Source organism: Myotis nattereri, assembly GCF_964212035.1.
Source record: "Myotis nattereri genome assembly, chromosome: 8".
NCBI classification, from domain to species: domain Eukaryota; kingdom Metazoa; phylum Chordata; class Mammalia; order Chiroptera; family Vespertilionidae; genus Myotis; species Myotis nattereri.
The window spans coordinates 48,021,310-48,046,749 of NC_138083.1; the positions used below are offsets into that span (position 1 = coordinate 48,021,310).

The 25,440-nt window shown below is 38.1% G+C and overlaps 1 pseudogene across 1 annotated transcript in view; it reads left to right on the plus strand.

Annotated features, from left to right (window-relative positions):
• The first annotated feature begins 13,827 nt into the window (after nucleotides 1-13,827).
• LOC308522931 (importin subunit alpha-8-like) overlaps nucleotides 13,828-25,440 on the plus strand; it is a 157,348-nt pseudogene continuing 145,735 nt past the window's right edge. Inside the window, exons 1-2 of the transcript in view lie at nucleotides 13,828-13,875; nucleotides 24,108-24,273. The product of the transcript in view is annotated as an importin subunit alpha-8-like (transcript). The remainder of the gene's footprint in view (nucleotides 13,876-24,107; nucleotides 24,274-25,440) is intronic.

Consider the following 25,440-nt stretch of genomic DNA (forward strand, 5'->3'; position numbering starts at 1 on the left):
AAAACAAAACACCAAAGCCAGCAATTAAGGGCAGGAACACAAAATAACTTGTAGCCTTGCATATTTTGAGAAATTTAAATCCTAAATTTACTTCCCATTAAATTTCTCACACAAAAAAATTCCTAGCTTAAAATATGTTTTCAGTATTAGTGTTACATACACAAATTATCGATATCATTAGTGTTATAAAAACTTGGGTAATTTGTTTTCTTGCATAATTGCCAGCCCTAGATGGAGGTTGCATCCTCTTGATTTGATATAATCAGATTAATGGATAGTCTTTGCCATTCACCAGCTGTATCAACATTGTTATGTTTTGTTTAATGACCCACAAAATGAAAAAAATAACAGTACTCAATTCATGAGGTTGCTCCAAGGACAAAATATGAGTCAACAGAAGCAGAAATCTCAGCACAGTGCTTACTCAGCACATGCCAAAAAAATGAGTAGCAGCATCACCATCATCATCATCATCATCATCATCATCATCATCATCATCATCAATATCCATATGCTTCTAATCAGTTAATTTTTTCTCACTAAGTACATAGCATCTTTTTGAGTTCAAATCAGAGCTCAGCTATTTTTCCCTTTGTGACTTAATATGTAGAGGATCCAAGTAATGGATGAAACATGGCTTTGTTTTTCTTTTACTGATTTTCAAAGGCTATGGATCCTAAAGTAAACATTTCCAATTACAGCAGCTCTTTCCCAGGAGATATCAAAATTGGCATCATGCTTCTTCACAAGGTTCTAATAAGCTAAAGCTGATAAAGACCATGGACTTCAGACAACCTCAGGACGTCAGACTCTTACTGCACTTAATTAAGACACTTTCTCATCCAGTGAACAAAGGGACTTATTTACCAACTGTGTTCACACGGGACTAATTCTATCTTATCCTTAGTGCTATTTTTTAATAATTAGCTACATCATCATGAATTCCCCCTTTCTAGCACTTAGGAACTCTTAAGCTATCCCCCCAGTAATTATCCTATAAATTTCTTCTTTCCTTTTTTTTAAGTTTTATTCTTTGAAAGATTAATTTTAAATATTGTTCTCAGACAATTCCCCTTTTTTCATTTTAGGGAGTGCCATATGTGGTGAAGAAATTGCCCACTTTAGGGAGTGGAGTTTATAGTAATAAGTGATAAAGAATGATGGAGACAACTAGGAGTTTTCAGTGGCCTGAAATATATCACCCTGAGAGAGTGTTCTTGGTGGCTCTCTATATTTGTTTGGCAACATAAAGTAGAAAGAGGCTGTAATCAGTGGAACCTAAATCAGGGTCAGGAATCAGAAGCTCTAATGTGGAAAATAAGTCTTCTGCAAAAATTTCAATAATATACAAAAATATTTGCTCTTTTTTAATAATTTGCCTAATATTAAAGTTATTGGTATATAGCTATAATCCCTTTACATTCAAATATTATTTACACAAACTAATAAATTTAAAAATGTATGTATATGATTAATTTGATTTTTTAAAGCATTTAAAACTGGTTGCACGCTTAATAAATTAAGCTTTTCACAAGTCCAGCTCTTCGCAAGTGACAGATTCTCTTACGTTTTTTAAATTCTTTTAAAATTAGACACACTTAGCCTTCTCCCAAATCCAATAATAATAATTTATATGTTAAATACAGGGTTATTACCATGATTTTCCTTTTTACTTAATTGTTTAGCTTTATTTTTCTATTCTCAGTTCCAATTTCAACACCTCTGAATATAAATTTCAACATCCAATTTATTGTCTCATATCAGGAGTCAATCCTTTGAGATTATTTCTATTCTCAGTTGAAATGACTGTTCTCTTAAATAATTTGTGGATACTATGTCTGATTTATAGAGAAAAATATTTAATATCTGACTTTAGTAGAATTCAGTGATAACCTGTTTATCTAAATCTGAAGATCTAGTTAGAAGAATTATCCTTCTAAAGTAGATGTAAGCAATCTAAGTGCCTGAATGTATAATTTCACTGGTAAGTCTTATTTTGTGTCTTTATATTGAAAGGTCTACCGGCCTTTCCTTTCTGTTGTTGTTGTTTATGCACCAGCAGAATCATGATAATCAAGAGAGTAAAGGATGAGTCTAGATACATATCTTTGTTGTATCACTGAGAGGATGATGTTGGCATGTCCATCTCCATATGAGTGAAGTGGTACTTTTGATCTAATGGGGGACAGAAATATAAAAGTGGAGGAGGTAACATGGATATTTCCTCAAGTCACTGGGAGGGCTGAAATAGAAGTCTTCTACAACTGAAATTTTCTTTGCTCTACTGGGGAATCCTAATTGAAGTGGGGAATCTCATAGCCAGAGGTACCATGACTTGAATGTGGCAACGGAAACTACCAATACTATCAGAAATTATCCAGACTAACACAGTTCAAAACTAATGCCTGATAAAAAAGAAAAAAGAAGCTATGTATGAATGAGCAAATAAATAAATACATAAGCAAAATGCATGAATACATATCTAAAATGTTCAGAGTCTCCCCCCAAGTTTCCTCCCAGATGGCCAGAGCCCACAGCTAAGAAATACATCTCCTGCCTTGGCCAGTGTGGCTCAGTTAGTGTAGCATCATCCTTTATGGTGGCAGGTTTGATTCCCAGTCAGGCCACATACCCAGGTTGCATGTTCAATCCCTGGTTGGGGTGCATACAGGAGACAACAAATCTATGTTTCTCTCTCAGATGGATGTTTCTCTCTCTCTCTTTCTCTCCATCCCGTCTCTCTAAAGTAAATAAGCATGTCCTCAGGTGAGAATTTAATAAAAAGAAAGAAAGACATGCATCTCAGTATGTTGATTTTGCATGGTGCTAAATGTTGGAGCCTGCTGCCCTCAACCCCAGATAGGAATGGCCACACATATATTTCATGGAAAATATTACTAAATGCAATGAGTGTAAAAAAACATGGACATTTCATGGCAGCCTCCACATAGGAGCATCTCTCCCCTTGTTAAGGACGTTATTAATGAAAGAGAAAGAGATGGAAATAAAATAACCCTGGCAGCTCTCAGCTTGGGGTTGTGTGGCACTTGCAGCTGAACCAAGGTGTTTCTAAGGTCAAACAGATACTTTCACAAAAAGCCCATGCCAGATGAGATCATTCTGTGTCCACACTAGAGTGAGATAAAACAAGACAATTTCACCTAGAAAAAACAAAAAAAGAGAGATTCATTTCCTACTATGATCGAATACTGAATTTAACATCCCCTTCATTGCAGATCAAAGCTAATTATAGATCATTGCACAGGTGAAGGTAGATGCAGGTCATTGCAGAAGAGTAGAGAATATAAGCCAGTCACCAAGCAAGAAACACAAAGGAGAGGAAAACTCCAATCCCTGTTACTTAATTTTGAGAATGAAAAAGTGGTATGCTAAAAAGAAATACATTACAAAGACTTGTGAATATATTACCAGAGTTATAATTACATGGAAAGAAAAGAAAAAGAAAATTCCACATTAAAAAAAGCAATAATGGTACAATAAATTAAAAATACTTATGTATTCTACAAACCGGATCATGTACATAACTCTTTTGGATCATTTAGGATAATTTAGTTCATCAAATTATTTAAATGACAATGGATTTAAACATATTGGACTAGGAAAATAATGAAAATGTTCACTTAGCGCTATCCATTTCTGAATTTTAGCTGCTGAGACAGAAATATGTTTAAAATATGTGAATTATCCACATTAATGTGAGGTAACACTTCCTACAGCTTACTGGAATGCTAAACTTTTACAATGTGAAGCTTGGTTTTTCTTTCAAATGCAATGTTTTACAAATCACAGTAATTGTTAAATACGAATCCTCATATATATATGACATTTCCACAGATTACTGTGCTTATAATTTTAAATTTGAGCTGCTGCCAAAGAAAATATTTCAGTTCAATTTACATTTCGATAGTGGCAGCTTTTACATTCTCACCCCTGGCTTTCTTGTGGCAATCATAACTCTCAGTGTGGAGAAGTGTACTTCTCTGCTTTTTCCTGAACAACAGGAAAACTCATGTGTTTTATTTTGAAAAAGGCATCATCATGCTTCTGAGACACATATTTACTTACGGCTCAAGTTCTGAGATATAAAAGGTAAATCTACATAGTAGCTGCCCCCCACGCCTTCATCTGTATGTTTGCTTTCCATGATTTCAGTTACTCCCGGTCAACCATGGTCCAAAATATTAAATGAAAAATTCCAGAACTAAATAAGCTATAAGTTTTAAGTGGGCTAAAATCATTAACTGGCAAACTATGCCCATCTACTGCTTAATTTGGTTAATAGACAGAATTATGAGCCAAATGTTTTGTCAGAGCATTTGTTGGATGACATTTTATGTATTATCAGATAAAATAATAATTTTTACTGAACTAAAAGGGTTGGTTAAATGGTAGCTTGAAAAGAATCTTAAAGGAGTAACTATTACAGCTGCTAATGGAAGGTTAAGTGAGATAAATACTAATCCTTGGCCAATTGAAGATTTCATTATTGTACATTGTGGGCCTTTGGCATCATACATTTATCATCTGATTCCTAACCAAGCAAACCTCACACTAAGCCCTGTTTAAGCAGCACATGGAAAATATCTTCCAGAAAAAAATATTGTGAATTCCATTACACAAATATGTTTATATCTCTGCCCATTGAATGAAACAAGAAAGCCAATGAAAAGAAGCTCAGTTTCTAAGAATGACTAGTTTGAAATGAATTTCACAAAGAGAGTTACGAATTAAATGTATTTCCTTTTTGTTATCTTAAAAGACTACAAGGAATATAGTTTTGTTTTTCTCACTGGGAAGAGCTTTCTTCATTTTGACTTAAATAGAAGTATTTAATGTGTCACACCATGTGACCATCCATGTTCAGATATCCCAGCAGGGATTAATAAAGGAATATTGCTCTTTCACCAGAGCTCTGTCTGAAATGCATGAAGACACACTGACAGCAATATCAATGTCCTCCAGTAAAAGATAAAATTTAGATTTTATTCTTATAAAAAATAAGAAAATGTAGGAACAGATAGATGCCTTGCACACAGACTCCAACAATGCTCAAACATCCTAAAATATTTTTTAAAAAATATTTGCTGTGTACAACTACAGGAAAAGTATCAGAAATATATCATAGGGAGATATTTTAAGACCATATATGAAAATAATTAACAGACACTAAAATAAAATTCAGAGAATTATGAAATATAACCTTAGTTTTAAAAATTTATAAAGACTAGTCCAGGAGGCCTACAAATGGGGAAACTGATCCTGAGACATTTCTTATAAATGAATCCCTGTAAAGGAAACTCCCAGGATTGAAAGGTAGGACAAGGAATGGAAGTCAAACTTACAAATTTCTTTTTAAATGGATTTAAGGAGAAAGAAATTGATGAGAATTTTCAGTATCAAAGGAGACATGATTTCATCTAGAAGGCAAAAGTTGTCCTGATTAAGATAAATATAATGTACAACTAAACACATTTTATTTATACTGCAAGCACTAGAGGCAAAGCTTTAAAAGCCCAAAAGTCACCAGAAGAGAAGGAATACAATTACAAAGTCAAGACAATTAGAAAAATAGTTTTCTCATAAGGAAACATTAAAGCCAGAAGATGTTCATGTAATATCTTCAAAGTGATGAGATAAATTAAAAGCCTTCTCTGCAGTGCATGTCCAGAAAAACTCTTTCAAGTCAAAGAAGAAAATATTCATAGAAGCAAAAAGTGTGTTTAATTCCAATAGACACACACTAAAGCAATAAATAGTAGGGAATATAATGCAGGGAAATTGGGAAAATAACTGTAGAAGGAAAGTCTGAACATCAAGTATAAAAATAATCCTAAAGCAAGTAATTAGGACTATAATTTTGAAGACTTATGATAGAATCTGTTTTAAAATAAAAGAGAGTCATCTAACTGATAGAGGCTGGCATTTGAATCACCCAGGACGGTATAAAAAAGATCATCTGACCTGATGGAGAACTGGTAGTAATTCCTAAACTGCTTGTTTGAAATATTATGTTCTTTCGAGGTCTGGTCAGATTACCACACAATAGGAGGCTGTAAAGGTTTCAGCAAGTAGAATTGGCAAGACCTAATATTATGTGAAAATAGGGATCCTTTGAAGTGCAAGGTTATTGAATGATGCTGTGCACATGGTAGCCTCCTGTAAATGCTAACTATCACCATTATCTCCCTCACCATTTTCATCAATGATCTTTTATTCTCTTGGATAATACCGAGAAGCAAGTAGGGAATCCAAATAAAGTCAATGCCAAACATGAGGTAAAAGCTATGAGATTATATAGAACCAATGGATAAATAGTAAAGCTTCAGGGAAATAAAAAAATCCTCAAATACAAACCAATATATAGGGTCAAAAGTGGGAGAATCTGTGCATTCTTGAGTCTTCTATTAGTTAGGATAGATGGTATGATGGTCTTTTTTGTGTGTGTCAATCATACTGGCCTTGGGGTGCCCAGATTAAATGTTATTTCTGAGTGTGTCAGTGAGCATTTTTCTGGATAAGGTTAACATTGGGCTCAGTGGACTCAGTGAAGCAGATTGCCCTCCCCAATGCAGGTGGGCTTCATCTAATCTGTTGAGAGTCTGAATACAACAAAATATGGAAGAAGGAGAAATCCACTCTTTTTTCCTGCCTGAGTGGTTGAGCTGGGACATCTGATTTCATCTTCTCCAACCCTTACACTGGGATTTACATCATTGATTCTCCTGGTTCTCAGGATTTAGTACTCCAACTGTTATACCACTGGCTTTCTTGGGTCTCCAATTTGCAGATGGCAGATCGTGGGACTTCTCAGTTCCAGTAATCTTGTGAGAAATTCCTCACAATAAATCACCTTTTGTGTATATAGTACATAGAGTGGATCTATTTATCTGGAAAACCCTAGATCACATTTTCTTAATATAAGTCAAAGTTTTCCACTCAAATATTTCCAGTTGGGGGCCAAACAAAATATCATATGGATTTTTGATTACAGGTAGAAATAGTTATATATGCTAATACACATACATACATTTTTTTTGTTTTAGATCTTAATCATACAAAAAAGGACATCCTATAGAGCAGAACAGAAATAATTTTTTGCCCCTTGAAATGATTAAAATCAATTTATTTATTGACTACAATATAAAACTCTATAGGTTTAAAATCTTGGTGAAATTTCTATTTAAGAAACATTTTTAAAGGCCAAGAAAAAGTTTATAGGCATCATAGCACTATATCTTGGTAGTAATGAATCCTATTACATTTATGACTGTGTTATCATATCAGTTAATGCATTTTCTGTGCAATGATGCAGTTTTACCGCCTACATCTATCAGTACAATGAATCATTTCTCATGGCCTCTGCATGAATACTAAATAAATCAAAAGAAAATATGCAGAATCAAAATGTGGGAGATAACTCCATCTTAACTGTAGCTTGCCTAATACTGCTGTTCAACGCTTTTATTTTGACAACTACATTTTCTTACATTGTAATATGCAAACACCCATCTTTACTAAGTAGAACTTATTTTTTTTTCCAATCAGTCCTAATTTATCAATTGAAATAATCTAATAGAAATTGAACATTCTTAGAGGAAAGCAAGAAATAGGATTTACATAATCCCTCCATGCACATTGTGTTACTGTTTGAATTCTTTCACAACTATTACTTTCCATACAGTTCTGTGCCTTGTCAGCTAGTATGTTGCTGGCATCAATTTTTCCTATCAAAATTTCTCTTCTGCATTCAGTTTTTCTTTCTGGAAGTATCATTATAACTGCTGATGTCAAAATATCATTTCCATTTATCCCAGAAATAGAGACAATAAAGAAGTGTGAAGAAAATATTATTTTCATGGGAAATTTCCAAGTTATATTATCCCACAAATACTTTTCCAGAATAATGTTTTTCCTGTATATATTTTTCTCCCCAAGATTTTTCAATGAACTGTTGACTTTAAAATCCTAAACATTTAACATACAGCTTGAAAACAAATCTCAACTTGCATCCTTCTGGCTAAAGTGTTCATTACAAATGTCCTGTGATTGTTTTAAATGCTTCAACTAGTATTTCTTGTAATAAATACACTGAAATAGAATAGCTACAGTGAAAATTATCATCTTTGTGACCATAGAATTTGTTAAGGAGGTTTACTAAAATAACCTAAATGATTTTTACTAGACTTTAATTCATCTATCACTTATGTCTTACTTGGTAATCTAAATTATTTCAAAAGCAAAATAATAATAAAATGTGTCAATATATTTCTTATGGTACTATATTATTGAATCAAAATTGGAGACATTTGCTCAGCAATGACTCTACTAAAATATTTTTCATGCATCTACACTCTTAATTCTCACACAAACCTATGAACTGGAAGCAATTATCATTTCAATTCTCAAGATGAGAAAATGCACAGGGAAGTCTGTTGTACAAGTTTACACACATAATAAATGTTGGGGGGAGGGGGAGGACAGAGTGACTCCTACGTGGTTGACAATGCTGTTTTCTTAACCCTTACCCCCTCTTGGTTCCTGTAAAAAGGCTCCATAAAATTATAGGATCTTTTTTACTCTGATTCTGTGGTCTTTTTCCTTTATTAAAATGTTTTCCTTTAAGAAAAGGAAAGTATCCTTACAGCCTATAATTGCAAAGATATTTCAATCAAATTTTGGGACAGTGGTAAACAGAAGCAAATATAAGTTTAAAAAAAGCTTTGGGAAAGTTTATTAAATACTAGTATAAGTCACATTTGTAAAAAAAAAAAAAGAAAATCTTTATTTTTTGGTATTTACATAACTCCTTGCCTTGGAATATTTCTTGGTTGATTGCAGTGAGAATTAGTTACAGTTATTATCTGTGTCTCATGAACCTTGATCCTATATGAATCCACCTCCCTCGACTGTAACCCCTGGAAACCATCCATCTTTTGTAGAAAGATGTATAGAGATTTCCAAAATACCACAGCTCACACATATTAGTCTTCTAGGTTATCAAATCAATCAATTTTAACTATGATGCAAAGTAAAATGATATAGGAATGTACTATTTAATGAGTCCATAGAGTTCTTGATTCAACTTCCTTTTTTTATAAATTAATATTACTTTTGGCCAGATTTGTTTAGTATACAGTGGAATTTAATACCAAAAAGAAAAGAAGGTATTAGATGAGTGGTCCTTATGAAATTGAATAAAATCATCTATTAATAATGGTTGTAAAGTGAGTTATATATAGTACATAATTATACATGCATTTACATATATATTATGTTAATCTAAAAATAATTAATGCAAAATAAGCATAAATATATACACAGAAGAATATGCTGGGTTTCAAAAAAGACTATGTAAGTGGAAGAATACATATATTTTAAAATAGATTATGTATTATATTTTTCTTTTTATTGAATTTATTGGGGTTATATTAATAAAATTATACAGATTTCAGGTATACAATTATATAATACATCTTCTGTACATTGTATTGTGTGTTCACCACCCAGGTCAAGTCTCCTTTCATCACCATTTATCCCCTGTACACCCTCTGAAAACATGAATCTTCAGTTTCCAATAATCTTTTGGCAGAATTATGAATTATAATTATGAATTATAATTAAATTAGTCTCCTATGAGTCTAAAAAGATGTTAAAGAAATTATAAAGCATCACCTTAACTCTATTACATATTTTACTTGAGGACAGATCATTTCTTTTTAGGAATTAAAAGTAGAGAATTACCCGTATGCCTTCTTGAAAAGATGCCAACATGTAGCTAGACTCTTATGAGACATGGATGATTGAGAATGTGCCCAAGTATTGTTTCATTATTGAGAATGATGGAAATGAAGAGATGCTGTTTTCCAACATATTTTCACAAACTCTTAACTATTTTACCTTTGAGAGAGAGATGGCATATGATATCATCATACTTTTTGCCTGGATGAAATAAGATGCTGCTGTCTTTAATAATTATAAGGGTTTTTTATGCTTTTTTCTCATAAGACACTCTGTGAGTCACTGCATTGTTTTACCATAGTGGAGGGTGTATGTGAATATTGCCCTTCCTTCCTCCTTCCCTATCTATAATAATAAAAGCATAATATGCTAATTAGACTCGATGTCCTTCCAGAGGAAGCCCGGGTCCTGGGTGCCAGAAGGAAGCCTGGGTCCTGGGTGCCAAAGGGAAGCCGGTGCCACCAGCCAGGGAAAGGAAGGCTTACTCTTGCATGGATTTCATGCATCAGGCCTCTAGTTCTGCAATATTTAAGAACTTTAGCATCACAGTCTAGGCCAGTGATGGCGAACCTTGTGAACTCAGCGTGTCAGCATTTTGAAAAACCCTAACTTAACTCTGGTGCCGTGTCACATAAAGAAATTTTTTGATATTTGCAACCATAGTAAAACAAACATTTATATTTTTGATATTTATTTTATATATTTAAATGCCATTTAACAAAGAAAAATCAACCAAAAAAATGAGTTCACGTGTCACCTCTGACACACGTGTCATAGGTTCTCCATCACTGGCCTAGGCCATGAATTGAGGAGGTGGAGTGGAGGTAATAGTGGACACTATGGAAAGAATGACCCTCATTCAGAGGAAGTACATCTTGTCCTTTAAAGTCTGACACACAGAGGTCAGCAGAGGTACTAGTTAAAATAGAATTTTAGGGTTATTGGCATTATGTTGAGGGGAATTCATTTTGATGGTTTATGTTTTGGTCACTAAATTAGAGATTGAGTTCATCTATTTAAAATTATCGATGATTAGTAGTGACATAGGTTATAAAAAAGAGAAAAAACATTTGAAACATTCACTATACAGAGGACAGGGGGGAAGAGGAGGGGAAAACAACAACAACAAAAACATTCAGAAGGAAAAGGTTCCCAGGTGCTGATGAGGGCTCAGTTGCATGAACATTAGGAAACTGATAAAGAGACCAAATCTGAGAAGTTGTAATTTTTTTCTTGTAGGCTTCATCTGTTTTGGAATTGTTATGAAGAAGCTAGCTAGGTGGGATTGATCCAGGGTTAAGGTAATTCTAGTACAAGGCAATAGTATGTAATTACAGAGTTTGATAAAAAAATAAAAATTTACACAGCATGCAGTTGATGTGGTAAGGAGAAAAGAAGGACCCAAGATTGGGAGTCAGTCTGAAGCCCAAGAACACTCATAGGAATAACTCCTGGGTGAAGCAGAAACTTTGATATGAGACAATTTCACAAGGAGGATCACTTCATGTGAATAACAATTCATCATGGCAGAGTTTGGATAATATGGATGAAAGTTGAAGGTCACTGGAGGAAAAAAGTCAAGGAAAGGAGAGTCAAGAATAGTTTCTGGAAGATGGCGGCATAGGTAAACACCGGAGTTTGCTGCCTCGAACAACCACTTCAAAAATACAACTAAAAGACAGAACGGACATCATCCAGAACCACAGTAAGGCTGGCTGAGTGGAAGTTCTACAAGTTGGAGGAAAGAGAAAAACATACCGAGACTCAGAGGAGGCACAGTGCTGAAGTAAAATACTAAGGTGCAGAGTGCATGTGGAGCGGGCTGGCGGCTGAGGGTGTGGTTGTTGTTTTCAATCCGGAGGGAGTCTCAGGCTATGAGCTCCAGCTCCGGGCGAGTCTCTAGGGACCCAGACTCGTACGGGAGAAGCGGGACCCTCTGGCATCACTCAGAACCCTAGGGCAGCTTTCTCTCTGTGGGGCTTGCAGCGATTACAGGGACACTGAGAAGCAGAGCCTCTGAGGGCAAGACTGAGAGCAGCCACAATTGCTAACCCTGCCCTGCTGATCCCGTGGGACCCACCCCACCCAAGTCCTGCAGGGAGACTTTTGCTGAATAGCCTCAGGCAAAGGCTAGATTAGCACCTCCCTAGAGATCCAGGAGCCAGGAAGCCCAGAGGTCAGAGTGGGACCATCCAGTTTTCAGCTCTGTGGAACCATAAAAGACACACTCAGGGGGAAGACTCAGTGAGCACCAAAGCCCCATCGAAGCAAGTCTACCCCCAGAGGGGTGTCTCCAGCACAGAAGTTCTCCCACTGCAGACACAGCTGATTCTCACAGCCAATTGGCCTGGAGGTCAATTCCTCACAGTGATAACTACAACAATCAAGGCTTAATTACAACAAGACTGTGCACAAAGCCCACAAGGGGTTGCACCAAGAGTGTCTACCTCAGGTAATTGGGACACTTAGCACAGAAAGGCACTCTATCGACACAGCGAAGCATAAAAAATGCCGAGACAAAGAAACAGGACACAAACGACAGAATCGGAGGAAAGCAAACTGCTGGATATAGAGTTCAAAACCACACTTTTAAGGTCTTTAAAGAACTGTCTAGAAGCTGCCGATAAACTTAATAAGGCCCTCGAAAAGACTGGTGAGACTGCCGATAAATGTAGTGAGATCTTCAAGAAGACTGGTGAGACCGCCGATAAATGTAGTGAGATCCTCAAGAAATCTAATGAGACCCTCGATGTTGTGATAAAGGACCAACTAGAAATTAAGCATACACTGACTGAAATAAAGAACATTATCCAGACTCCCAACAGCAGACCAGAGGATCGCAAGAATAAAGTCAAAGATTTGAAATACAAAGAAGCAAAAAACACCCAACCATAAAAGCAAAATGAAAAAAGAATCCAAAAATACAAAGATAGTGTAAGGAGCCTCTGGGACAGCCTCAAGCGTACCAACATCAGAATTATAGGGGTGCCAGAAGATGAGAGAGACCAAGATATTGAAAACCTGTTTGAAGAAATAATGACAGAAAACTTCCCCTACCTGGTGAAAGAAATAGACTTACAAGTCTAGGAAGCGCAGAGAACCCCAAACAAAAGGAATCCAAAGAGGACCACACCAAGACACATCATAATTAAAATGCCAAGAGCAAAAGACAAAGAGAGAATCCTAAAAGCAGCAAGAGAAAGAAACTCAGTTACCTACAAGGGAGTACCCATATGACTGTCAGCTGATTTCTCAACAGGAACTTTGCAGGCCAGAAGGGAGTGGCAAGAAATATTCCAAGTGATGAATACCAAGAACCTACAACCAAGACTACTTTATCCAGCAAAGCTATCATTCAGAAGTGAAGGCCAGCTCTCTCTGCCAGTAAGGGAGGGCAGGGGAGCCAAACCTAGGTTTGAAATGAAAGACTCTTTGCTTTTGCATCGGACTCGCTGGCTCCCTGATGGGCTTTATGGGAACCTTAAAATCTGGGCACAACATTTTGGGGGCTCGTCCGGGATTCCCAAGACCATCGAGGGACCCCCGATCCATAGAGTCTGACTGACCGCGGTATCTACGAGACCCCAGCGGGGACGGTCCTTTACCACGCTCATTTAGACATCGAGGCCTTCACCATGGACCAGGAAGTGCGCAAAATCAAGCAAGGCCTGGGCTTGAAATTCGCGGAGCTGGTGTACACCGGCTTCTGGAACAGCCCTGAGTGTGAATTCGTCCGCCACTGCATCGCCAAGTCCCAGGAGCACGTGGAGGGGAAAGTCCAGGTGTCTGTCTTCAAGGGCCAGGTGTACATCCTCAGCCGGGAGTCCCCGCTGCCCCTCTACAATGAGGAGCTGGTGAGCATGAACGTGCAGGGCGATTACGAGCCGATCAATGCCACTGGTTTTATCAACATCAACTCCCTGAGGCTGAAGGAATATCATCGCCTCCAGAGCAAGGTCGCTGGCAAATAGACCAGCTGACAATGAGGCTGGGCCTCCTCACTTTGCCCATCTCCCAAAGACAGAGTCAAGAGTGTGAGAGCGTGTGTGCGCACGTGTGTAGTCCGTCATGCCTTTGTGTGTTGTGATTGAAGTGCCCCCGAAGGCCGCCTTCTGCGTGAGAATCTGTTTATGTGGAAGAATCGACCCCTCTCTCCTCCGGCAAGAAATGGGGGATCCAGAAATGCCCACCTGGGTCCAACTATAGCCAGCAGCCTGGCATTTGTCCCCAACTGTGGCCCTGTGGCAAGTGCCAGGGAAACCAAGAAGCGTTTAGGTGACGCTTGGGAGCTGTGCTCCTGAGAATGGAGGAGGAAGAACCCACAGTAAAATGAAGCCCCAGGGGAAGGGAGAGAAAAAGCAGACGCAGAACTGAGTGGGCGCTTAGGGTGTCCACCTGGCCTACAAGCTTCCCTCTATCTCCTTCCCAAAACTGGGCCCCACTAGCCACGTGTGTGCTGTGACCCCACCCCCTTGGTCCCGTCTGATTGAAGCATGATGGACACCTACCCAGAGCTGGGCCAATCAGAATCTCACTCCCAGGAATTGCACCTGGAAAAATGGCCAAAAGCAAGGCTATATATTTGGTCAAACATAATTAACTCACCCTTAATGCCTTGGCAAGGCCAGACCAAACAATTTCACGGGCCTTATACAGCCCGCAGGCCAGACATTCCCCACCCTAGATTTAGGACTTAAGCTTGGTGAGAGAGTTGCTGCTACTTACAACCAAAAGCATCTTTACCGGGAAGACTTGAGCTCTGGTTGCTCTGGGCCCTACCCTGGCTCTTACCTCCACTCCACAGCCTTTGTCAATGAGGGTTTCTTTCCAAAGAAGCTTTGCCTTCAAAACTTTTTCTCTGATTACAGAAGTTATAAAGGAATTACTTCATATTAACTTTGTGTCAGGCACAAAGCTACACACTTTGTTCACATAATTTCATTGAATCTTCAAAACAGTACTGTGGAGATGCCTTTATCTCCATTCTGCAGAGAAACTGACTTGCCAGCGTTCACTCAGCCAGCAAGTGACAGAGCCAAGAACCAAGTCCTGGCCTCACTGACCCCCCCAAATCCTGTGTGTTTATGTCTTTAACCATTGTGACATGCTCATCGTCCTTAAAAAAATAATAATCCTATAAAAATAAAATAAAATTAAAGAAAAGAAGTGAAGGCCAGATAAAGAGCTTCACAGATAAGGAAAAGCTAAATTAGTTCATCACCACCACATTTCAGTATTATATGAAATGCTGAAAGGTATCCTTTAAGAAGAGGAAGAAGAAGAAAAAGGTAAAGATACAAATTATGAATAACAAATACACATCTATCAACAAGTGAATCTAAAAATCAAGGGAATACATAATCTGATGAACAGTATGAACTGGCAATTATAAAGGAATCAGGGACATAGAAAGGGAATGGACTGACTATTCTTGGGGCGGGGGGGAAGGGTGTGGGGTGAGGGAAGAGATTGGACAATAATCGTGCACCTATGGATGAGGACAGTGGGTGGGGAGTGAGGGCGGAGAGAGGGGTGGGAACTGGGTGGAGGGGAGTTATGGTGGGAAAAAAGAGTAACTACTGTAATAATCTAAACAATAAAGATTTAATTTTTTTAAAAAAAAGAATAGTTTCTGAAGTACTAGTTTGTGCAGATGGGTGTGTCATATTCTGTCCTATACTGAGAGAATACACTCGAAGAGATACAAGGTTTAAAGAGAATGCAATGAATTCAGTTTAACACATTAAACTTGAATCCCCTGGCATATATTCAAATGAGAAGCACAGGAATGTTTAAGAATTCACCTGACTGAATTTACTGGGAGAAAAGTTTGTTTTGTTAACTGGAGAAAACATACTGTCCTATCACTTGGGAATGCCACCAAGGATTGGGATACAGGCCAGCAGGCAACAATGGGTTGGGTTATACCAAGAAACCAGAATAAACATAAATATTAAGAAATCAAATGAAGAGCAACAGACCAAGTAAGAATATGTTATTATAGACAGGAATAAGGTCAGAAGCTAAGAAAATCAGCAACAGATATAGGAATGAAATATAACACAGGAAGGGAAATCACCTTAAGATTTAGCCATCATCATCAACAACAACAACAAAAATGAGAGGCCATCATTTTGTTTTACCTATTGTTACCATGTGGCTTAGGGTAAAATGGACTAAAAGGTAATTAGGGAGTTTAAGGAGAAAACTGTTGTATTATTCCAACCATGCAATCATTAAAAACATGGACCAAGGTCATCACCATGGTGATAGCAATGAATTGATTTCTTAAAAAAAAACAAAAACTTGTTTATCAGAATTTACTGATCTGATATTAACCCCAGAATTGATATAGACAATAAAGAAGAAAGTTTAAAAGAATACATTACAATTTTGAAATAGGTGCTTTAGAAAATCATTGTAGCAATGAGAAAGTAAGGAATTTAGGAGGAAAAAATATATCAGCTCTGTAAACTTGGACAGATTTACACCATTCTGATTACAAACATAATTTTATTATCTAGGAAATTGCAATTGAGCCCATTAGTTCCAATAGGTCTTGTAAAGTTTAAATAAGATATGATGTAAGTGAGATAACATATGTGAGGGCAAAAACCATGTGGACCTAATTCACCATTTTATTCCATATCCCAGAAGAATTCTTAACACACACATTCCAGGTACTCAATAAATATTTATTTAATGAAAGAAAGAGAGAGAGCTATGAATGTTTAATTTTGCAAAAAAAAAATATAGGAGAATAAAAACACAAAAGGCCATTGCACTGGACACACCATTGTAAAGTCAAATTTTCTTATTACAAAACAGCTTCTTAAATGTTTCTACATTGTTTCTTTAAAACAAAAACAAGATAAAAAGAAAAGAAAACTCAGCCAGAAAAATAAATTGGTATTAGTTGAAAAAATTTCTCAAAACAGATGCTCATATTACCTTACCACAATAACATATGATGCATTTCTGAAATTGAGAACACCTATTTGTAAATCTTTATTCATCAATGTTCCCCATGAGAAGCTCAGAGGGGAAAAAAGCTGACATAAAAATGATAATAAACTAATTTGCAATTATATTCTTCTATTTACAATGATAAAAACAAATTCTTCACTGGGCAGAATGTATTCTATGTTAATATTTTGCATAACTTTAAAAACTCATTATTGATTTAGCTTCACAATAATAATCTGAATATATTTTATTCCTCACCCTAATTTATATGACTCAACTAAGGAGTCATTCAAGGGTGGGTGGAGATATTTTTGGACATGGGGTTAAATGGCCATCCTAGAACATCCTACAGTGGTTTTGCAATAGTTGTATTCCTATATCATACTCTCCTACCTGGAAGCTCACCAATGAATTATAGCATTTGTTTTTCTACTACGATGATTTAAATCAATTTTAGGATGCAATTAAAACTTTTGCTCTCATGTTATAGATTCCAGTTTACAATATTGACACCATAAAGACACTTTTCTTCTAGGCACTGAGATGCATCCATTAAAGCTGCTTTTAAAGGCCGTAGCATGATTTATATGAATTTATGGTTTAATTAATATACTTCTCATAGATATAGATATTTAAAATAGCACACTTAATGTGCAATTTTAATCTAGTTGTCATTTAGAAAGGAAAGGAATCTATGCCACAAGCGCTCAGCAAAATCTCCCCTACTCATCACACATGTCACACATATGACATTCTAGCCATTTTGAAATGATTTCTAGAACATTCCAAAATGCTTCATATTTTCTTGTCTTTACTTGTGCTACCACTATTCTTTGGCTCTTGGAACACTTTCCACCTTTATGGCTAGTCAGTTCTAAAATCAGCACTCTATAATTGTGTCTTGTTTTTTTTTTTTAATAGAATTGGTTATGCATTCTTTAATGTCCTACCCTGTACATGAGTCTAGATCAGTGATGGCGAACCTATGACATGCATGTCAGAGGTGACACGCGAACTCATTTTTTTGGTTGAGTTTTCTTTGTTAAATGGCATTTAAATATATAAAATATATATCAAAAATATAAATCTTTGTTTTACTATGGTTGCAAATATCAAAACATTTCTATATGTGACACGGCACCAGAGTTAAGTTAGGGTTTTTCAAAATGCTAACTGCCGAGCTCACAAGGTTCGCCATCACTGGTCTAGATTCTAGAGTCTAGTCTATAATGATACCTGTGACACTGTATTGTACTAATTTATTTTCAGTGCTGTTTAGTTGAAAATTAACTTGGCCATTCTAACAGGTGTGAGGTGACGTCTTCTTGTGGTTTTAATTTGCATTTCTCGGATAATTAGTGGTGTTGAGTGTCATTTTATGTATCTATTGGCCATCTGTATGTCCTCTTTGAAGATGTTAAGAACATGGACTCCAGATTCAAGACTGTCTTCAACTGAAATAACTCATTAGATTAAAATTGTATAAATAGTTGTTCTCTCTGTGGTAATTTGCTTTTGTCCTCTGGTCCTGGCTGAGTGTATTCCTGGCTGAAAGAGCATTCCCTTCTGGGTCATCCCTCCCTGTATGATAGAGAAAAGCAGTAATAGAAAAACCATATAATTGTTCTAAAACTCTTGCTAACAGGTGGCACATGTCATTTTCACTACCATACCAATTTCTCAAAGGAAGTCACATTGCAGAGTCTAATATATTAGTGTATATACCAGAAGAACATAATCCTCTTGTAGAATGAGAAATTTTTTATGAGGGATTTTAGAGATAGGCAGAAAATCTTTTGAACAATATTTTACTTCCCCAAAGAATTAGTTGTGAGAATTGACTTTGGGTGGTAAACTCACAGTGCAATATACAGATGATGTATTATAGAATTGAACACCTGAAACCTGTATATTTTTATTAACGAATGTCACCCAATAAATGTAATTAAAATTTTCAAAAAATAATGTAGATAGTAAGGTATAATTTTGGGGGAGATATCTTTAAAAAGTTGAGAGAACACAGGATCTAATATATCAGAGGAAGGCAGTCTGTTAATTCTAACTACAGAGAAGTTGGAATGTCGGGGCACAAGTGTTTGCAGATGTGTATATTTGGCAGTGGAAATATGAATTAGGTCCCCCAATTATTATTATTTTCTAAGTGATGCATAGAAAGTCATCAGCTAAAAAACTGTAGGTAGCAGGGAAAGTTTAGGGAGAAAAAAAATAAAGTATCTTCTGACAGAAGAAAAAATTCCCATAACAATAGTGTAAGACTATTTGGCAGTTATGGTACTCATTTGCAATCAGTGGACATATCCTATCTAATAATAGAGAAACGTGGTAATTAACTGTACCTCCGACACCCTTCCCATTGGCTAATCAGAAAGATATGCAAATTAACTGCCAACCAAGATGGCGACCAGCAGCCAGGCAGCTGAAGCAAACAGGAGGCTTGCTTGCTCCAGTGATGGAGGAAGCCAAGGTTCCCCGCCTGCCACTGCGGGCCTCTGAGCTTGCACTCTAAGAAACAATGTTGCAATTATAGAAGCTAAACAAATCCCAGAAACCTGCTTTCAGCCATCAGAGCTGGAGCGAGTAGGACCGCAACAGTGTTACAATTATAGAACCCAAACAAACCCAGATACCTGCTTTCAGCAGCCGAGGTCTCAGAGCTGTAGCTGTGCCTCAGAGCTAAAGCCGGCTCTCATCTCCAGTGACAGCCATAGAAGATAAATAAATCCCAGAATTTAAAAAAAAGAAAAAAAGGAGAGGTTGGGAGCTTCAGTCACCCGCCAGCCTGAAAACGGCCCTCAGCCCCTCACCCAGACTGGCCAGGCACCCCAGTGGGGACCCCCACTCTGAAGGGGGTGTGACCAGCTTCAAACAGCCATCATCCCCTCATCCAGGCTGGCCAGGTACCCAAGCGGGACCCCCACCCTGATCTGGGACACCCTTCAGGACAAACCAGCCGGCCCCCACCGTGCACCAGGCCTCTATCCTATATAGTAAAAGGGTAATATGAAAACTGACCCTAACAGCAGAAAGACTGTGAATGACTGGTCACTATGATACACACTGACCTCCAGGGGGCAGACTCTCAATGCAGGAGCTGCCCTTTGGTGGTCAGGGCGCTCTCACATGGGAGGAGCTCTGCTTAGCCACAAGCCAGGCTGATGGCTGCCAGTATAGCTGTGGTGGTGGGAGCCTCTCCTGCCTCCTCAGCAGTGCTAAGGATGTCCGACTGCACTTTAGGCCTTCTCCCTGCTGGCAAGTGGACATCCCCTGAGGGCTGCCGGGCTGCCAGAGGGATGTCTGATTGCCAGCTTAGGCCCAATCCCTTGGGGAGCAGGCCTAAGCCAGCAGGTGGTCATCCCCTGAGGGGTCCCAGACTGCGAGAGGGCACAGGCCAGGCTGAGGGACCACCCCTCCCCCCAAGTGCACAAATTTTTGTGCACCGGGCCTCTAGTCTATACTAATAAAAAGGTAATATGCTAATTAGACTGGATAGACCAGACATCTTCCGGATGTCCTTCTGCACAAAGCTGCAGTGGCTGCGAGGGCCGAGGGCCGGCAGTGCAGAAGAGGTGGTGGCGCGGGATAGGCAGCAGTGTGGGAGAGGCAGCGGTGTAGGCCAGTCCAGCGCTGCAGCCCCTTTCGCAGAGGTGGTGCAGGAGAGGGGTCTGCATGGTCCCAGTCCCAGTGCTGCCCCTTCCACAGAGGCAGCCATAGAGGCGGTGGCACGAGCCCGATCCCGGCACCATGCCTCTGCAGAGGCTGGACAGGGTGAAGCCTGCTGTGCCTCAACATTCCACAGCCCTTCCCCCAGCCGGCCTGGCTCCAGATTGCCCCCACACACCAGTGGGCAAGGGGGCAGGCCAGCGCTAAGAAGCAAGGGTCGAGGGCCGGCAGGGCTGAGGGCTGACAGCCACAGTGGCCAGCAGTGGCAGCAGAAGCGGGGTAATGGGGGCGGCTCTTCACCTGATCAGCTCGGTTGCCTCCTGCAGAAGAAAGCCAGACTGCAGCTTAGGCCCGCTCCCCCTAGGGAGCGGGCCTAAGCCATCAGTAGGACTTCCCCTGAGGGCTCCCATACTGTGAGAGGGGGCAGGCCGGGCTGAGGGACCCCGTCCAAAGCAGGAATTTTCGTGTACTGGACCTTTAGTCTATATATATAAAAACCTAAGTGACCATTATGACTGGATAACTGGATGACCAGCCAGTAGCTATGACTCACACTAACCACCAGGCGGCAGATGCTCAATGCAGGAACTTCCCCCTGGTGGTTAGTGCACTCCCACAGCCAACCTCCCAAGGCTGGTCAACCTCCCGCAGTCCCTCCCTCCGGCTGGCCAGCCCCAATCACTGGCCAGGCCGAGGGACCCCACCCGTGCAGGGATTCATGAACCGGGCTTCTAGTATCTATATAAAATAAGACAGTATGGCACAGTTGTATGTGTGAGAAGAAAGTAAGTTAAGTTTGAACCTGTATGAAATTATTGGACCAGAAACAGGGTGTTATTAACATGGAAGAAATTTTTAGGCTTCTCAAAATTTTCCTTCCCAATCTATAGTATATTCTGCCAAGATATCTAAAAAAGGAAAATGAACTGGAAGATCTTTTGATATAAGTGTTACTAAGGAGAATAAAGTATGTGAATTGTGTGTAAAATCTATAAGTATCTGGGACACCGCTTACGTGATAATTGCTGTTAAGAGCAATAAAAATTACCTCTGGGCCCTAGCCAGTTTGTTCAATGGATAGAGCATCAGCCTGAGGACTGAAGAGTTCTGGGTTTGATTCTAGTTAAGGGCACGTACCTGGGTTGCAGGTTCCTGGCCCTGATCAGGGGCATGGAGGAGGCAACCATTTGAAATGTCTCTCTCACATTGGTATTTCTCTCTGTCTCACCCTCTCCCTTCCATTCTCTCTCTCTCTCTCTCTCTCTAAAAAAAAAAAAAAAAAAAAAAAAAAAAAAAAAATCATATTCTCAGGTGAGGATTAAAAACAAAACAAAACAAAATAAAAAAATTGCCTCTGGAAAAGCTTAAATGTGAAACCCTATCTAAATGTATCACGTAGTTTAGATAATATTAACAAGAGGTCATTATGCATGAGACAGAGTTCTCAGAGCTTTATCCACTTTGACACATTTAGAACTCACAGCAGCGATATAAAGTAGTATGATAATTGTTATCCCATTTTTAATGCAAAGAAACAGATTATAGAGATCCAATGCCTAAGTCACAAAGCCAAGACTCACATTTTAGCAATGTAGTTCCAGAGCCCATTCTCTTATATTCTTTTCCATATATATGGCAAATCATCCTGATGTTTAGCTTTATTTGAGGGATGAATCAATTATAGGAGAGCAGAAAATGGCAGGCCACTCCCACTTGAACTATAGCCTAAAGGATGCTAAGATAGCAGTTTATCTCCCATAGGATCTTGTGAGGAATAGAATTCAATTAAAATTATTAGGTCCCAAATAAGTTCATGGCCAAATAGTAACCAACCCATTAGTGATTCTAACAGATATTTGATTATTGAATCGCACATTAAAAACCTAAATACAAATTCCTTCTCTGAAATTTTTTATATTCAGTTTCAGTCTCTCTTTTTGATACATTTCCAGAATGACTATTTATTACTAAGGTAGTTTGATATTCCTCATTTAGAAAATATCACATTATCCATCATCATTAATCAAATTTTATATGATATTAAATATCTAAGAAAGCTCTTTGAATCTTCAGAGAAGTGCCAAAACCAATGATAACTTTTGAAATGACAAATAGAATTATACTTATATTTGAAATATTGACTTACCAGAGTATTTACTCAAACTGTAATAATAAATGTAGAATTGCTTAAGAAGGAAACCTTTTTAAACAGAATGACATGGTAGAGTGTATTTGTTTATCAAATTAGTGAATTAGTTTTTGATGGTTTTAAATATTATTAAAGTAAACACATTTATTCATTAAATAATTGAATTGCCTGCATTGTAAAATTGACATACCCCACTTTAATTCGTGAAGAGGACAATGAGAATAATGATAAATTCATAAAAATTATGTAGGACTGGCTTAGCCAAAGTATAGGTTCACCAATTTGATCAGGGTTTCTGTCTTTTCATTTTAATTGGTTGGAAAGGTCTACAGAACTGGGGTAGGGATCTATTTCTGGATGCTCATTATAAGTAAATGTAGTCAAGCACCATCACATCCTAAGACTCTCGAAGGAATATGACACCTCTGGGAGGACCATAGACATGGTGTTAAGGTGTGTAAAGGTAATCATTAAAACAGAAAACACAGAGCCCTGGGGAGTCAGAAAAATATCCACATCAAATAATTTTATTTTAATAAAGAGTAGAATTCACCAGTCCCTAAAGCAACGTTTTTCCCCTACTAGCCAAAGAAACTTGTAGTTTAAAAACAGGGCAGAAATTGATTAGTTTAGATAAATAGATGTGCATACATAATTGTTTAAAATTGAATAAGGTAGAGAAATAATGGATAGAGCTGGAGAGCTGGAAGGTACAAAGCTTAGACCTTCCTAAAATTGCATGCATACACACAATTGTTTTTACCAGCTCCTCCAAACAGCCTTGATTATTGATCAGCAAACAAGAGTTTATTTATTTGAATTATACATAATATCCAGGTTCTGGGGACCAAAAGCAACAATGACTTATTTTCCTTCACATGCTACCAGACTATTACAACTCAACATTAACGTCTTAAAGTTTAGCTAGCTGCTTCTCAGAATATGAGCTTTTAATTTTAATGTAGCATTTCCTCTGCCTTTCCAAAGTCATAATGGTCCAGACGTGCGATGTTCAGGAAGATGAATCAAATAATTTCACAATAGCTCCAGGAAAAGAAAATCAAAGTCTTTGGATTTAATTCTGCTGCGTGCATTAGTATTTAAGCTTAAATGAAGGCATTGATTATCAGTCTTAGTTAATATAGAGTGAGTAATATTCCAGAGTTATCTGTTTAAAGCTAAAATTAAAATATAAATGAATTTTTCCCTTTAACTTCATGGTTATATGGCAAGCCTTTGAGCTAATGTTATATTAATGCCATATGTATAATTGTTATCTAGAGCAATAGGCTATTAAGTCTCTGAATTATGGTCTCGGAATTATAAGAAATGTTTCTATATTCTGTCTATGTATTTCATTTGCATGAGTCATAAAAATACAAAAACTTAACAGAATTCACATGCCCTGGGTTCTTTTGCACAGCAAATGATGATGTCAGTGAACACTAGCATCCTATGCACTGATGTTAAACTCCTTGGGCTTGCAATAGTGTCCCCTTGCTTGTGATCAATTATTCAACTTGCTGGACTGTGATTCTCACTGGATTCTTAGATCTACATGTTGGCGCTGAAGCCAGTTCAGGGACACCAGAGCATGCCTGCTCTGTCTGGAGTTGCAAAGAGATCTGAAGATCTCCGCATTGCAAATACACTTCCTATGTCTGTGGCTTTTGTTGTTCGGTCTGAGGTTGAGAGGATTCTTTTTGGTGGAGAATTCAGTTTGTTCATACAAGATTGCTTATATTCCAAGTGTGCTCGGGAGAGTTCTAGAACTTTCTAAATGACAGTGTGATGCAGCGTCAATATTTGGGCCCCATGTGCACTCTGGAGCCCACACCTCCACTTCAAAAAGAGCAGCTTCTGTGTTTTGCATATTTTCTGCAGAGCATTTATTTCAAAGCGCATTATCTGAGCCTTTTTAAACCTCTGATGTGATAGATTTGCAGCAAACTGTGTTTTTTAATCTTTATATAAAGAAAACATTTAGCTGAAATCGGTTTGGCTCAGTGGATAGAGCGTCGGCCTGTGGACTGAAAGGTCCCGGGTTCGATTCCGGTCAAGGGCATGTGCCTGGGTTGCGGGCACATCCCCGGTGGGGGATGTGCAGGAGGCGGCTGGTCGATGTTTCTCTCTCATCGATGTTTCTGATTCTCTATCTCTCTCCCTTCCTCTCTGTAAAAAATCAATAAAATATATATTTTTTTTAAAAAAAGAAAACATTTAATTTTCTCATCTGTAGTATTTTCTCTGAAATCTAAGCCAACTAGAACGCCATAATTTTACATTGATGCTGGCATTTTCTCTGCTTTTTTGTCATTGTCCCTGAGTTACAAACTATTTCAGATGACTGTCCAGCTCAAGCTGCCTAACTGTTCTCTCCAGCCTTTGTCCTACCTACACCGTCCGCCAGACGCTTGCCAGGCCCCTGCCCCTCTTCTCATTCACTGGGCACTTGCTCTTTCACTCAGTGAGCCCCGTTATGTTCTAGGCACCCAGGACCTTTAGGACTACAAGGTTTAAAAATAGGCTTGTCCCCCCCGTGGGGCGATAAGGACACATATGTAATGCCTTAATCAATAAAGAAAAAAAAGGGGGGGGGATAAATAAATTAATAAATAAAAATAGGCTTAGTGCCTGAGAATATTTCAGTTATTTGTACATACTATGATCTTCTCTGCTTCAGCCACTGTGCTCCCTTCCTTGTCTTCTCTATGGCACTTTCCACCCCTATTGTTTCTTTTTTAAAAAAAAAATATTTGTATTGATTTCAAAGAGGAAGGGAAAGGGAGAAAGAGATAGAAACATCAGTGATGAGAGAGAATCATTGATCAGCTACTTCCAGCATGTCCTCCAGTGGGGATCAAGCCTGCAACCCAGGCATGTGG